Source organism: Lytechinus variegatus, chromosome 2 (assembly GCF_018143015.1).
Source record: "Lytechinus variegatus isolate NC3 chromosome 2, Lvar_3.0, whole genome shotgun sequence".
Taxonomy (NCBI): Eukaryota; Metazoa; Echinodermata; class Echinoidea; order Temnopleuroida; family Toxopneustidae; genus Lytechinus; species Lytechinus variegatus.
In genome coordinates, this window is record NC_054741.1 from 67,817,300 (window position 1) to 67,833,010 (window position 15,711).

The window sequence follows — 15,711 nt, forward strand, 5'->3', positions numbered from 1 at the left end:
CCCCACGGTCCCCCCTAATTTTTTTTTATATTATAACCTTTTTTTTTGTTTATTTTTTTTGTTTGTCAATTTTTTTTCCAACGTCCCCCCTAAAGTCACATGGACCCCCTTTTAACGTGTGTTGTCCCCCCCCCTAAAATTTAGGTTGATGACTATTTTTTTTTTTTTTGCTTGTCTCAAACTTTTTGGGGCGCTTGTCCAATTTTTTACCTGTGTCCATCCCAAAATTTCAGGTGGACACCCCCTAAATTTTTTGGCTTCCGCGCCAATGCCCCCACCTCAGATTTAGGGGGGCAGGACCCCGTCTCCCCACTTAAGCCGCCTATGACTGTACTTATCATCCCTATCATCTACTTCCTCAGGGAGCAAAACCCTATATATTTTGTTTGAAATTACTTAAACCATATTTGTTTCAAATTACTTATATTTTGATTGAATCAATGAGTCTGAAAGATTATATCTGATCAACATCCCCCGGGAAGCTGCGAGCTATATAGCATGCGTTTATAAGAGACTACAAGGTAACACTAGCGTACCTACGGAGGGGGGGGGCAGTCTGCCCCCCCCCCCCCTGACGAGTCACAACCCATGCAAATGACGTATCCCTGTCCCCCTGACGTGCTTTAAAAACTTTCTTTTTTTTGCTTGTAGTTGGGCGGACGGATTTGACCCCCCTCCCCTGTTAAAAATCCCCTAGGTATATACGCCACTGGCAGGTAACCAGAGACAGATCGACGTTTTTGGTCCTTGGGTCCCTCTCACAATCTTAGTCGAGGCCCTGTTATGTCGGCTGCTTTCCGAGCGAACGTGGCGAAGCAAGGGAGAGAGCGAAGCAGAGCGGCTCGCGCCAGTCCTAATTCGCTTCGCGAATTAGGAATCCCTCGCTTCGCTCGGGAAGCAGCAGTCAGGGCCTCAACAAGAGGCTACTCTCACCACCTCCCTGGGGCCGATTGCACGAAATGATGGTCTTTCCAAGGACCGTCTTTCGTGTCGCCCATCTTTTATGATGCGCTGATGCGGGATATTTTGGGGGAGCGTTTCATAAAAGGACTTGTCAGACGTTTTATCCGACAAGTCCCATTTTATCCGACAGTTACCATTGGAACAGTGCCTCTAAGCCAATCAAAATCATGGAAAGATGTCAGATCTGACAACTAGTCGGATGAAAATATTGATGAAACGCTCCCCAGTTATCCGACAGCTACCATAATATAGTAACAGTGTCTCTTAGAGTCGAATTTGCGGGGATGATAAAACAAAATTAAGATGTTTTTAAGGATGCCCTTTTTGCCCCAACACTTCGTGTTTATAGTCCGATTTGCGCGAGGTGTAGAAGGTGGGGTCGTACTGAACCAAAGAAGGTTAAAGCCGACGATCGAAGGAGCCGTATCAATAAAACATTTCTGTACTTGTTTAGGGGATCATTTCAGGGAATATTTGCCAAGAGTATCGTTTTGTTTCCAATACTTGTTAAGGGTAGGGTTTCACACGCCAATACTTGTTAAGGGGTGCATTTTTATAATATGGAAATTACGTGTTTAGGGTGCTTTTTGAGACCCCATGGTCGCGCATGGTATCCACTTGTGAATGGAAGTGGCCCCCTGGTACCCGGCCCATGGTGCACTGGTAAAAAAAAAATTACCCAATATTTTTTACAGCGAAACTATGCTTAATTGCACCGTGGTCCTCGACCTTGATCTATATAAATCAAGGTCGGGATGGAGGGGGTGATTAGGGCCCCTCCCATTGCTTTCATAATTTAAGAAATCAACCCATAACAGTGAATTATTTCAATCTGGACTGGACAAATCCAGATTTTGTCAAAATATTATGCCAAATTGTGTTTTTCTTAACAAATAAGAGGATAATAATATCTTTTCCTTTTCAGACATATCAAAAAGAATGAAAAAACATTTTACAACACATCATTCATGTAAAAAAGTGACATTTTAAATTTCAATCATTCACACTCAGTCGACTCAAGAATCATTCTAACAATTCACACTTGAAATTCAAACATCAAATAAATTGGGAAAGAACAGAGCTAAAGCGGTTAAAGATATACGATTTATTTCACAAATATTTATTTACAATTATTCAATTATAAATACGATTGAATATCAGTGAGCAAACAACATTGTTTGAAAAAATGTATAAGCTTATACCTTGAAGGTGGTCAGATTGGTATAAATAATAAACCTGGACATTAAAACCAGAATAGCTTTAGGGATAAGCTTATACCTCCTCATGTAACCAGTATGACATATAAACTCATACAATTGAAAATGGATAATTCGGGTATAAGCTTATACTGCGACATGAAAGCCACAAGGTTTGAGGAATTAGCTTATATCTGTATCATACTCTGCACTGCATGAGGTAGTACAAATCACCTAAAAGGGATAAGCTTATACCAGTAGGATACTCTGCAATGTACAAGTAATACATATCAAATGGGATAAGCTTATACCTGTAGGATACTCTGGAATGTACAAGTAATACATATCAAATGGGATAAGCTTATCCCTGTACAATACTCTGCAAAGTACGAGTAATATAAATCAAATGGGATAAGCTTATACCTGTAGGGTACTCTCCGATATACGTGGTTATACAAATCAAATGGGATAAGCTTATACCTGTAGGGTACTCTGCGATATACGTGGTTATACAAATCAAATGGGATAAGCTTATACCAGTACGATACTCTGCAATGTACGAGTAATACAAATCAAATGGGATAAGCTTATCCCTGTACGATACTCTGCAATGTACACGTAGTACATACCAAATGGTATAAGCTTATACCAGTTCGATACTCTGCAATGTACGAGTAATATAAATCAAATGGGATAAGCTTATCCCTGTACAATACTCTGCAATGAACGAGTAATATAAATCAAATGGGATAAGCTTATACCTGTAGGGTACTCTGCGATATACGTGGTTATACAAATCAAATGGGATAAGCTTATACCAGTACGATACTCTGCAATGTACGAGTAATACAAATCAAAAGGGATAAGCTTATCCCTGTATGATACTCTGCAATGTACACGTAATACATACCAAATGGGATAAGCTTATACCTCTTGGATACTCTAGAATGTATGAGGCGATACAAATCAAAAGGGATAAGCTTATACCAGTATGATACTCTGCAATGTACTCGTAATACATACCAAATGGGATAAGCTTATACCAGTACGATACTCTGCAATGTACAAGTAATACATATCAAATGGGATAAGCTTATACCTGTACGATATTCTGCAATGTACAAGTAATACATATCAAATGGGATAAGCTTATACCTGTATGATACTCTGCAATGTACACGTAATACATATCAAATGGGATAAGCTTATCCCTGTACAATACTCTGCAATGTACAAGTAATATAAATCAAATGGGATAAGCTTATACCTGTAGGGTACTCTGCGATATACGTGGTTATACAAATCAAATGGGATAAGCATATACCTGTATGATACTCTGGAATGTACAAGTAATACAAATCAAATGGGATAAGCTTATACCAGTACGATACTATGCAATGTACACATAATACATATAAAATGGGATAAGCTTATCCCTGTACAATACTCTCCAATGTACGAGTAATATAAATCAAATGGGATAAGCTTATACCTGTAGGGTACTCTGCGATATACGTGGTTATACAAATCAAATGGGATAAGCTTATACCAGTACGATACTCTGCAATGTACGAGTAATACAAATCAAATGGGATAAGCTTATCCCTGTACGATACTCTGCAATGTACACGTAGTACATACCAAATGGTATAAGCTTATACCAGTTCGATACTCTGCAATGTACGAGTAATATAAATCAAATGGGATAAGCTTATCCCTGTACAATACTCTGCAATGAACGAGTAATATAAATCAAATGGGATAAGCTTATACCTGTAGGGTACTCTGCGATATACGTGGTTATACAAATCAAATGGGATAAGCTTATACCAGTACGATACTCTGCAATGTACGAGTAATACAAATCAAAAGGGATAAGCTTATCCCTGTATGATACTCTGCAATGTACACGTAATACATACCAAAAGGTATAAGCTTATACCAGTACGACGCTCTGCAATTGTACACGTAATACATATCAAATGGGATAAGCTTATACCTCTTGGATACTCTAGAATGTATGAGGCGATACAAATCAAAAGGGATAAGCTTATACCAGTATGATACTCTGCAATGTACTCGTAATACATACCAAATGGGATAAGCTTATACCAGTACGATACTCTGCAATGTACAAGTAATACATATCAAATGGGATAAGCTTATACCTGTACGATATTCTGCAATGTACAAGTAATACATACCAAATGGGATAAGCTTATACCTGTATGATACTCTGCAATGTACACGTAATACAAATCAAATGGGATAAGCTTATCCCTGTACAACACTCTGCAATGTACGAGTAATATAAATCGAATGGGATAAGCTTATACCTGTAGGGTACTCTGCGATATACGTGGTTATACAAATCAAATGGGATAAGCTTATACCTCTAGGATATTCTGCAATGTACAAGTAATACAAATCAAATGGGATAAGCTTATACCAGTACGACACTCTGCAATGTACACGTAATACATATCAAATGGGATAAGCTTATACCTCTTGGATACTCTAGAATGTATGAGGCGATACAAATCAAAAGGGATAAGCTTATACCAGTATGATACTCTGCAATGTACTCGTAATACATACCAAATGGGATAAGCTTATACCAGTACGATACTCTGCAATGTACAAGTAATACATATCAAATGGGATAAGCTTATACCTGTACGATACTCTGCAATGTACAAGTAATACATATCAAATGGGATAAGCTTATACCTGTAGGGTACTCTGCGATATACGTGGTTATACAAATCAAATGGGATAAGCTTATACCAGTACGATACTCTGCAATGTACGAGTAATACAAATCAAATGGGATAAGCTTATCCCTGTACGATACTCTGCAATGTACACGTAGTACATACCAAATGGTATAAGCTTATACCAGTTCGATACTCTGCAATGTACGAGTAATATAAATCAAATGGGATAAGCTTATCCCTGTACAATACTCTGCAATGAACGAGTAATATAAATCAAATGGGATAAGCTTATACCTGTAGGGTACTCTGCGATATACGTGGTTATACAAATCGAATGGGATAAGCTTATACCAGTACGATACTCTGCAATGTACAAGTAATACAAATCAAATGGGATAAGCTTATCCCTGTACGATACTCTGCAATGTACACGTAATACATACCAAATGGGATAAGCTTATACCAGTACGATACTCTGCAATGTACACGTAATACATATCAAATGGGATAAGCTTATACCTCTTGGATACTCTAGAATGTATGAGGCGATACAAATCAAAAGGGATAAGCTTATACCAGTATGATACTCTGCAATGTACTCGTAATACATACCAAATGGGATAAGCTTATACCAGTACGATACTCTGCAATGTACAAGTAATACATATCAAATGGGATAAGCTTATACCTGTACGATATTCTGCAATGTACAAGTAATACATATCAAATGGGATAAGCTTATACCTGTAGGGTACTCTGCGATATACGTGGTTATACAAATCAAATGGGATAAGCTTATACCAGTACGATACTCTGCAATGTACGAGTAATACAAATCAAATGGGATAAGCTTATCCCTGTACGATACTCTGCAATGTACACGTATTACATACCAAATGGTATAAGCTTATACCAGTTCGATACTCTGCAATGTACGAGTAATATAAATCAAATGGGATAAGCTTATCCCTGTACAATACTCTGCAATGAACGAGTAATATAAATCAAATGGGATAAGCTTATACCTGTAGGGTACTCTGCGATATACGTGGTTATACAAATCAAATGGGATAAGCTTATACCAGTACGATACTCTGCAATGTACAAGTAATACAAATCAAAAGGGATAAGCTTATCCCTGTACGATACTCTGCAATGTACACGTAGTACATACCAAATGGTATAAGCTTATACCAGTTCGATACTCTGCAATGTACGAGTAATATAAATCAAATGGGATAAGCTTATCCCTGTACAATACTCTGCAATGAACGAGTAATATAAATCAAATGGGATAAGCTTATACCTGTAGGGTACTCTGCGATATACGTGGTTATACAAATCAAATGGGATAAGCTTATACCAGTACGATACTCTGCAATGTACGAGTAATACAAATCAAAAGGGATAAGCTTATCCCTGTATGATACTCTGCAATGTACACGTAATACATACCAAAAGGTATAAGCTTATACCAGTACGACGCTCTGCAATTGTACACGTAATACATATCAAATGGGATAAGCTTATACCTCTTGGATACTCTAGAATGTATGAGGCGATACAAATCAAAAGGGATAAGCTTGTACCAGTATGATACTCTGCAATGTACTCGTAATACATACCAAATGGGATAAGCTTATACCAGTACGATACTCTGCAATGTACAAGTAATACATATCAAATGGGATAAGCTTATACCTGTACGATATTCTGCAATGTACAAGTAATACATATCAAATGGGATAAGCTTATACCTGTAGGGTACTCTGCGATATACGTGGTTATACAAATCAAATGGGATAAGCTTATACCAGTACGATACTCTGCAATGTACGAGTAATACAAATCAAATGGGATAAGCTTATCCCTGTACAATACTCTGCAATGTACACGTAGTACATACCAAATGGTATAAGCTTATACCAGTTCGATACTCTGCAATGTACGAGTAATATAAATCAAATGGGATAAGCTTATCCCTGTACAATACTCTGCAATGAACGAGTAATATAAATCAAATGGGATAAGCTTATACCTGTAGGGTACTCTGCGATATACGTGGTTATACAAATCAAATGGGATAAGCTTATACCAGTACGATACTCTGCAATGTACGAGTAATACAAATCAAAAGGGATAAGCTTATCCCTGTATGATACTCTGCAATGTACACGTAATACATACCAAAAGGTATAAGCTTATACCAGTACGACGCTCTGCAATTGTACACGTAATACATATCAAATGGGATAAGCTTATACCTCTTGGATACTCTAGAATGTATGAGGCGATACAAATCAAAAGGGATAAGCTTATACCAGTATGATACTCTGCAATGTACAAGTAATACATATCAAATGGGATAAGCTTATACCTGTACGATATTCTGCAATGTACAAGTAATACATATCAAATGGGATAAGCTTATACCTGTAGGGTACTCTGCGATATACGTGGTTATACAAATCAAATGGGATAAGCTTATACCAGTACGATACTCTGCAATGTACGAGTAATACAAATCAAATGGGATAAGCTTATCCCTGTACGATACTCTGCAATGTACACGTAGTACATACCAAATGGTATAAGCTTATACCAGTTCGATACTCTGCAATGTACGAGTAATATAAATCAAATGGGATAAGCTTATCCCTGTACAATACTCTGCAATGAACGAGTAATATAAATCAAATGGGATAAGCTTATACCTGTAGGGTACTCTGCGATATACGTGGTTATACAAATCAAATGGGATAAGCTTATACCAGTACGATACTCTGCAATGTACAAGTAATACAAATCAAATGGGATAAGCTTATCCCTGTACGATACTCTGCAATGTACACGTAGTACATACCAAATGGTATAAGCTTATACCAGTTCGATACTCTGCAATGTACGAGTAATATAAATCAAATGGGATAAGCTTATCCCTGTACAATACTCTGCAATGAACGAGTAATATAAATCAAATGGGATAAGCTTATACCTGTAGGGTACTCTGCGATATACGTGGTTATACAAATCAAATGGGATAAGCTTATACCAGTACGATACTCTGCAATGTACGAGTAATACAAATCAAAAGGGATAAGCTTATCCCTGTATGATACTCTGCAATGTACACGTAATACATACCAAAAGGTATAAGCTTATACCAGTACGACGCTCTGCAATTGTACACGTAATACATATCAAATGGGATAAGCTTATACCTCTTGGATACTCTAGAATGTATGAGGCGATACAAATCAAAAGGGATAAGCTTATCCCTGTATGATACTCTGCAATGTACACGTAATACATACCAAAAGGTATAAGCTTATACCAGTACGACGCTCTGCAATGTACACGTAATACATATCAAATGGGATAAGCTTATACCTCTTGGATACTCTAGAATGTATGAGGCGATACAAATCAAAAGGGATAAGCTTATACCAGTATGATACTCTGCAATGTACTCGTAATACATACCAAATGGGATAAGCTTATACCAGTACGATACTCTGCAATGTACAAGTAATACATATCAAATGGGATAAGCTTATACCTGTACGATATTCTGCAATGTACAAGTAATACATATCAAATGGGATAAGCTTATACCTGTATGATACTCTGCAATGTACACGTAATACAAATCAAATGGGATAAGCTTATCCCTGTACAACACTCTGCAATGTACGAATAATATAAATCGAATGGGATAAGCTTATACCTGTAGGGTACTCTGCGATATACGTGGTTATACAAATCAAATGGGATAAGCTTATACCTCTAGGATATTCTGCAATGTACAAGTAATACAAATCAAATGGGATAAGCTTATACCAGTACGACACTCTGCAATGTACACGTAATACATATCAAATGGGATAAGCTTATACCTCTTGGATACTCTAGAATGTATGAGGCGATACAAATCAAAAGGGATAAGCTTATACCAGTATGATACTCTGCAATGTACTCGTAATACATACCAAATGGGATAAGCTTATACCAGTACGATACTCTGCAATGTACAAGTAATACATATTAAATGGGATAAGCTTATACCTGTACGATACTCTGCAATGTACAAGTAATAAATATCAAATGGGATAAGCTTATACCTGTATGATACTCTGGAATGTACAAGTAATACAAATCAAATGGGATAAGCTTATCCCTGTACAACACTCTGCAATGTACGAGTAATATAAATCGAATGGGATAAGCTTATACCTGTAGGGTACTCTGCGATATACGTGGTTATACAAATCAAATGGGATAAGCTTATACCAGTACGATACTCTGCAATGTACACGTAATACATATCAAATGGGATAAGCTTATCCCTGTACAACACTCTGCAATGTACGAGTAATATAAATCGAATGGGATAAGCTTATACCTGTAGGGTACTCTGCGATATACGTGGTTATACAAATCAAATGGGATAAGCTTATACCTCTAGGATATTCTGCAATGTACAAGTAATACAAATCAAATGGGATAAGCTTATACCAGTACGATACTCTGCAATGTACAAGTAATACAAATCAAAAGGGATAAGCTTATCCCTGTATGATACTCTGCAATGTACACGTAATACATACCAAAAGGTATAAGCTTATACCAGTACGAATATCTGCAATGTACACGTAATACATATCAAATGGGATAAGCTTATACCTCTTGGATACTCTAGAATGTATGAGGCGATACAAATCAAAAGGGATAAGCTTATACCAGTATGATACTCTGCAATGTACTCGTAATACATACCAAATGGGATAAGCTTATACCAGTACGATACCCTGCAATGTACAAGTAATACATACCAAATGGGATAAGCTTATACCAGTACGATACCCTGCAATGTACAAGTAATACATACCAAATGGGATAAGCTTATACCAGTACGATACCCTGCAATGTACAAGTAATACAAATCAAATGGGATAAGCTTATACCAGTACGATACCCTGCAATGTACAAGTAATACATATCAAATGGGATAAGCTCATACCTGTACGATACTCTGCAATGTACAAGTAATACAAATCAAATGGGATAAGCTTATCCCTGTACAACACTCTGCAATGTACGAGTAATATAAATCAAATGGGATAAGCTTATACCTCTTGGATACTCTAGAATGTATGAGGCGATACAAATCAAAAGGGATAAGCTTATACCAGTATGATACTCTGCAATGTACTTGTAATACATACCAAATGGGATAAGCTTATACCAGTACGATACCCTGCAATGTACAAGTAATACATACCAAATGGGATAAGCTTATACCAGTACGATACCCTGCAATGTACAAGTAATACAAATCAAATGGGAAAAGCTTATACCAGTACGATACCCTGCAATGTACAAGTAATACATACCAAATGGGATAAGCTTATACCAGTACGATACCCTGCAATGTACAAGTAATACATATTAAATGGGATAAGCTTATACCAGTACGATACCCTGCAATGTACAAGTAATACATACCAAATGGGATAAGCTTATACCAGTACGATACCCTGCAATGTACGAGTAATATAAATCAAATGGGATAAGCTTATACCTCTAGGATATTCTGCAATGTACAAGTAATACAAATCAAATGGGATAAGCTTATACCAGTACGATACTCTGCAATGTACACATAATACATATCAAATGGGATAAGCTTATCCCTGTACAATACTCTGCAATGTACGAGTAATATAAATCAAATGGGATAAGCTTATACCTGTAGGGTACTCTGCGATATACGTGGTTATACAAATCAAATGGTATAAGCTTATACCTGAATGATACTCTGCAATGTATGAGGCAATACAAATCAAATGGGATAAGCTTATACCTGTACGATACTCTGCAATGTACAAGTAATACATATCAAATGGGATAAGCTTATACCTGTATGATACTCTGGAATGTACAAGTAATACAAATCAAATGGGATAAGCTTATCCCTGTACAATACTCTGCAATGTACGAGTAATATAAATCAAATGGGATAAGCTTATACCTGCCCAACCTTGGCAAAAGGAAGCAAGTGACACATCACTTAAATTTCAGTTGTTTCTGAAACACCCTTTGTATGTTGCACATTCAGGCTAAATTTGGTGAAAAAGTGATCGTTCAATGAAAGATACATGTACTGAAGAAATACTGCTGTAAAATTGCATTTACACCTATTTAAATGTGAACACACATTACTCATTTTCAACAAATGATGCTTTTGTTACTTGTTTCCTTTTGCCAAAGTACGGCCGTATGATACTCTTTAATGTACTTACGGTTGTCAGTATGAAATATTAAATTAGATAGTTTGTGGTAGAACATTATACCTGGACATTGAAACCAGTTATTTTATACATCGTTAGGTATCAATTATGACATACAATGCCTATTAAAATCAAAGTTTAAAGTATTTATTTTATTCCACTTAGCAAGTAGGTTATGATAGTTTATACCCCCATTCGTTTTCTAGTAGGCCAATTACCCCTAAGAGATTCCTTTCTTTTTCCGCGGCTCCCTTGCTTCACTCTCAAGACTGGTTGAACTATCGGTAAACGAAGAAGTTTCAGAGTCCTTACTGTCCTAATAATTAAAAAAGAGGTCCTCTGTGATGGCCTTCACAGTGGACAAAATGTCCTGGAGCCCCTCTTCAGGTTTCCCCAAAGTATCTGCGACTTTCTCAAAATCTATTTGACGGAACTTGCCAGTTGTTTGATTGCCATCACTAAACGTTATCTAGAGACAGACAAAATGAAAATAAGCCATTACATATGAATATTGAATGTAGAGCATGATCGGTTAATCAGGTTACATTCGTAATTCTGAAGATTTGAATATTCTGAAGGTTCCTTTATCAAAAAATGAAATAAAGGTTTGTGAGTATGAAGATTTGTTAGTCCATAAAAGCAATAAGATTCATAATTCCGAGGTTCATTAGTTTGAAAACTAAAGATAATGTTCGTTTATCTGAAGATTTGTTAGTCTGAAAACAAAATAAGGTTTGTTAATTAGAAGGTTTGGTAGTCTGAAAATTAAATAAGGATTGTTATTCCAAATGTTCATTTTTGTAACGAAAAACGGTATAAAAAAATTACATGATATTATGCAGTAATAGTTGCAACAGATGATGATGCATGTGTATGTTGCGGTCAAAGCATGTATGAATGTTGGAGACTGTGTCTTTGTCACATATGAATAACCTCGAGGGGATATTTTTAGGGGAGGGTGTGTCATTTTAAGAGCTTCTGCTGGTTATGATTTTAAAAATCTCCTGTAGGAAAAAATTCCCTTTCTTCAAAATGAAATGTGGCCTTATCGAATGTAAAATCACTATTCGAAGTACAACGTAATATATTTCAGGTTTATAGAAAATCACAATTTTTTGCTTGTGTCTCGCGCTCGACTAGGGTTGCAAAATTTCCAAGAATTTTGCAGAAGAAACTTTTTATGGGAATAAACAAAGATTTTCAATAAAGTTAGGATTTTTTTTTGTTCACATGTTCACATAATTCCAAACATATAAATGAATACAATTTAAATGTGACAATGGAAGAGATACATTGTAAATCATACAGAAAAGAACGATAATTAAATCATACCTAAGCATGTGATAAAGTCAGTTGGGTAAAATATAGGGGCCAGCTATTATAAGCACAGAAGTGCTTGAAGCAATAGCAGCCAGGAGCGGAGGCTACATGTACATGTACATGAAAAACATCATAAATCATATTTTGACAAAATGATCGTCACAAAATATAAGATGAAAAAATATCAGTTGGGAAAATCATTTATGATAAAAAGAAGTGCAAGTGTGTGCATGTGGGTGAGTGCAGGTGAATGAAATTAGGTATACTGAGAAATAAGATTTTTTTTTTAACAAAGCTTTGAAAGAATAGAGAGATGTACAGTACATTGTTTAATATCATTTGGCAAGGCATTCCAAATATTTGAAGCAATACATGTGTAAATAGATCTATTCGGTTACAATTTTTTCAATTGATACTTGTCTGTGGCAAGTAGTACTAGTATTAAGTTAATACTAGATCAAAGTTAGGCCTAACACTCTTTGGCTTCAGTCTTAAGTCAAAGAGTGTTCTTAAAGGACAAGTCCATCCCAAGAAAAGTTCATTTGTCTAAAAAGAGAAAAATACAACGTACATAACACTGAAAATTTCATCAAAACAGGGTGAAAAGTAAGAAAATTATGACATTTTAAATTTTCACGTAATTTCACAAAACTGTTATATGCACATCCTAGTCCGTATGCAAATGAGGGGACTGATGACATCGCTCACTCATTATTTATATTGTATTTTAAATCTGAAATACGAAATATTCATATTTCCTCCTCACTGTGCTATGAAACAAAGTTTTTTTCCTTCCTGAGCATTTCATTTGAACACTTTGTTTCAGTCAAGTTGGTTCTTAATGTCAAATGTGTAAAAATTGAAATAATGTATAATTCAAACAATAACAATCATAAGAAATAGTGAGTGAAAGACATCAACCCTCTAATTTGCATATTACAGAATTCTGCATAGTTCTAAACTGTTTTGTGAAAAATATCAAAGCGAAACTTTAAAATGTCTTAATACTTTTATTCACATCTGATTTTGATGAAATTTTCAGCATTATGCTTGATTTTCCTCTGATTCAAATCAACATTTTTCAGAGCCGTACTTGACCTTTAGGATGTTAGAATCAGATTAGCAATCAATTAATTCATTATTGTTTAATTGACTGATTAATTTACAGACAAAAAATTGACTAGCAATTGATCACAAGTTTTTTGCAACACCCCAGCCCCAGGCATTATTGAGCTCTATTTAAAAAAAAAAAAATACACTGACCAAGAACGTTAAAACAAGTCCACCCCAAGAAATATTTGAATAAAAAGAGAAAAATTCAACAAGCACAACACTGAAAATTTCATCAAAATTGGATGTAAAAGAAGAAAGTTATGGCATTTTAAAGTTTCGCTTCATTTCACAGAACAGTTATATGCACATCTTGGTCAGTATGCAAATGAGGAACTGATGACATCACTCACTTTTTTTTTACATTTAATTATATGAAATATTTTTATTTTCTTGTCATTATCATGTGAAATGAAGTTTTATTCCTCCCTGAACATGTGGAATTCCATTTTTTTAAACATTTTGTGCCTCGGTTTGGCAAGGAGGTCATTATCGTCAAATTCGTAAAAACTGAAATATTGTATAATTCAAACAATAAAAAACAAAAGAAATAGTGAGTGACATCATCGACTCTCTCATTTGGATGTAACTGGCTCATTCATATAACTATTTTGTTACAAATAAGCGAAACTTTGAAATGTCATAACTTTCTTATTTTACATCCGATTTTGATGAAATTTTTAGCATTGTGCTTGTCTGATTTTTCTCTAGGCCTACTGTCAGGATTCAAATCAACATTTTTCTGAGGTGGACTTGACCTTAACTATCTCCATGTTGGCCTAGATATTGCCCCCGATCTAGCCCCAGTCTGCAAGCCGATCAAGCCAGCCCCATGACCTAAAATAAATCATAACCTGAAACTGTAAAGCCCAGGCCAATGCATAGTTAGTGTAGTATGAAGTATGCAGCCAAAAGGGCAAGCATGGCAAGGAAGGCCATAAACCCAGGAAGTTCGCGGCCGCCAGGCCAAGGTACCGTACCATATACAATCATCATCAAGAATTAATACCGTATACAACCGGGTACAACATGGTCTAGAGTCGAGACAAATGTTCATGAAAACCGAAAACAATAGTTACCAAAACTGTCTTTGTCATCTAGCTGGTTGCTGCCCAGTCACTGTTCCTGCCACCGGCTTGGACCGTCATGCGGCGAGTTGGTTCCGGGGCGGCTGGCCGGCTGAGAGCCCTCCTCCGATCTCATATAATTATGTGCACAATTAACGAGAAACAGCTGGTAGCGAGATACGTCATGCATGTTGACTGAATTATAGTTCGATCGTGATAAAGCGCGTGCCACCTTTGGCTTAGTCTAGTAAATAAGACTAATGAGGTAGATACCGGGGTAGATATTCCACTATTATATTGAAACTTAATAATGGAACTGTGAACTAAACCAAACAAACGATATATTTCAACGAGTGTAGTAGTATAAGATTACAACGATTGACCGAAAACATTTCTAATTTATTTATACTATGCTTAACTCGTGCCTGCGCTGTCACGGTCTAGACTATTCTTATGCAAATTATCCACCTCTAATCCACTGCCCAGATTAGGCTTGATCGCTTCTATTCATATGCAAATTTCATTCACAGATTCACTCACTCACTGTACTGTGTGCGCGCCTTGCCTGCTCTGCGTGAATTTCTAAACGAGAGTCGTGTGACCGAGAATGGGGAGGGGGGGGGGCAGCTTTCTATTGAGCTCAATATTACAATTTCTATTACAGAGGGGAAACAATAAAATGAAGATTCTTTAAAAACTTAAGAAAAACAACAAATGTAAAGTTGATAATCGAAATGAGCAGAGCAAATCACAAACAAGGCACAATAAACCAGATTATTCTTCAAAATAGGTATTGTTCATTAGGTTTTTTTTATGTTGATAAATATGTGATTTTAAGTCTGTGGTATAATCAAGGCTAAATTAAACAGGATATGTTGCTGTCATCATGCAGGCAATTATTGTTGCAATTAATGATCTCACAATCATTCACTGATGTTGATAAGACCCATAGGCGGCGGGGGGGGGGACGTGTCCGCCCCCCTTAATTTTTTATTATATCCATTTTTTTTAGCATGTCAATTTTTTTCTGTGTCCCCCCTAAATTCAC

General features: G+C 36.2%; 1 long non-coding RNA gene across 1 annotated transcript; it reads right to left on the reverse strand.

The window, feature by feature from the left end:
- Positions 1–11,149: 11,149 nt before the first annotated feature.
- Positions 11,150–15,225, reverse strand: LOC121408754. Its single transcript, XR_005969083.1, has 2 exons — positions 14,676–15,225; positions 11,150–11,635 (listed from the first exon to the last, which is right to left on the reverse strand). It is a non-coding gene; the product is annotated as an uncharacterized LOC121408754 (long non-coding RNA).
- Between the last annotated feature and the right edge of the window lie 486 nt (positions 15,226–15,711).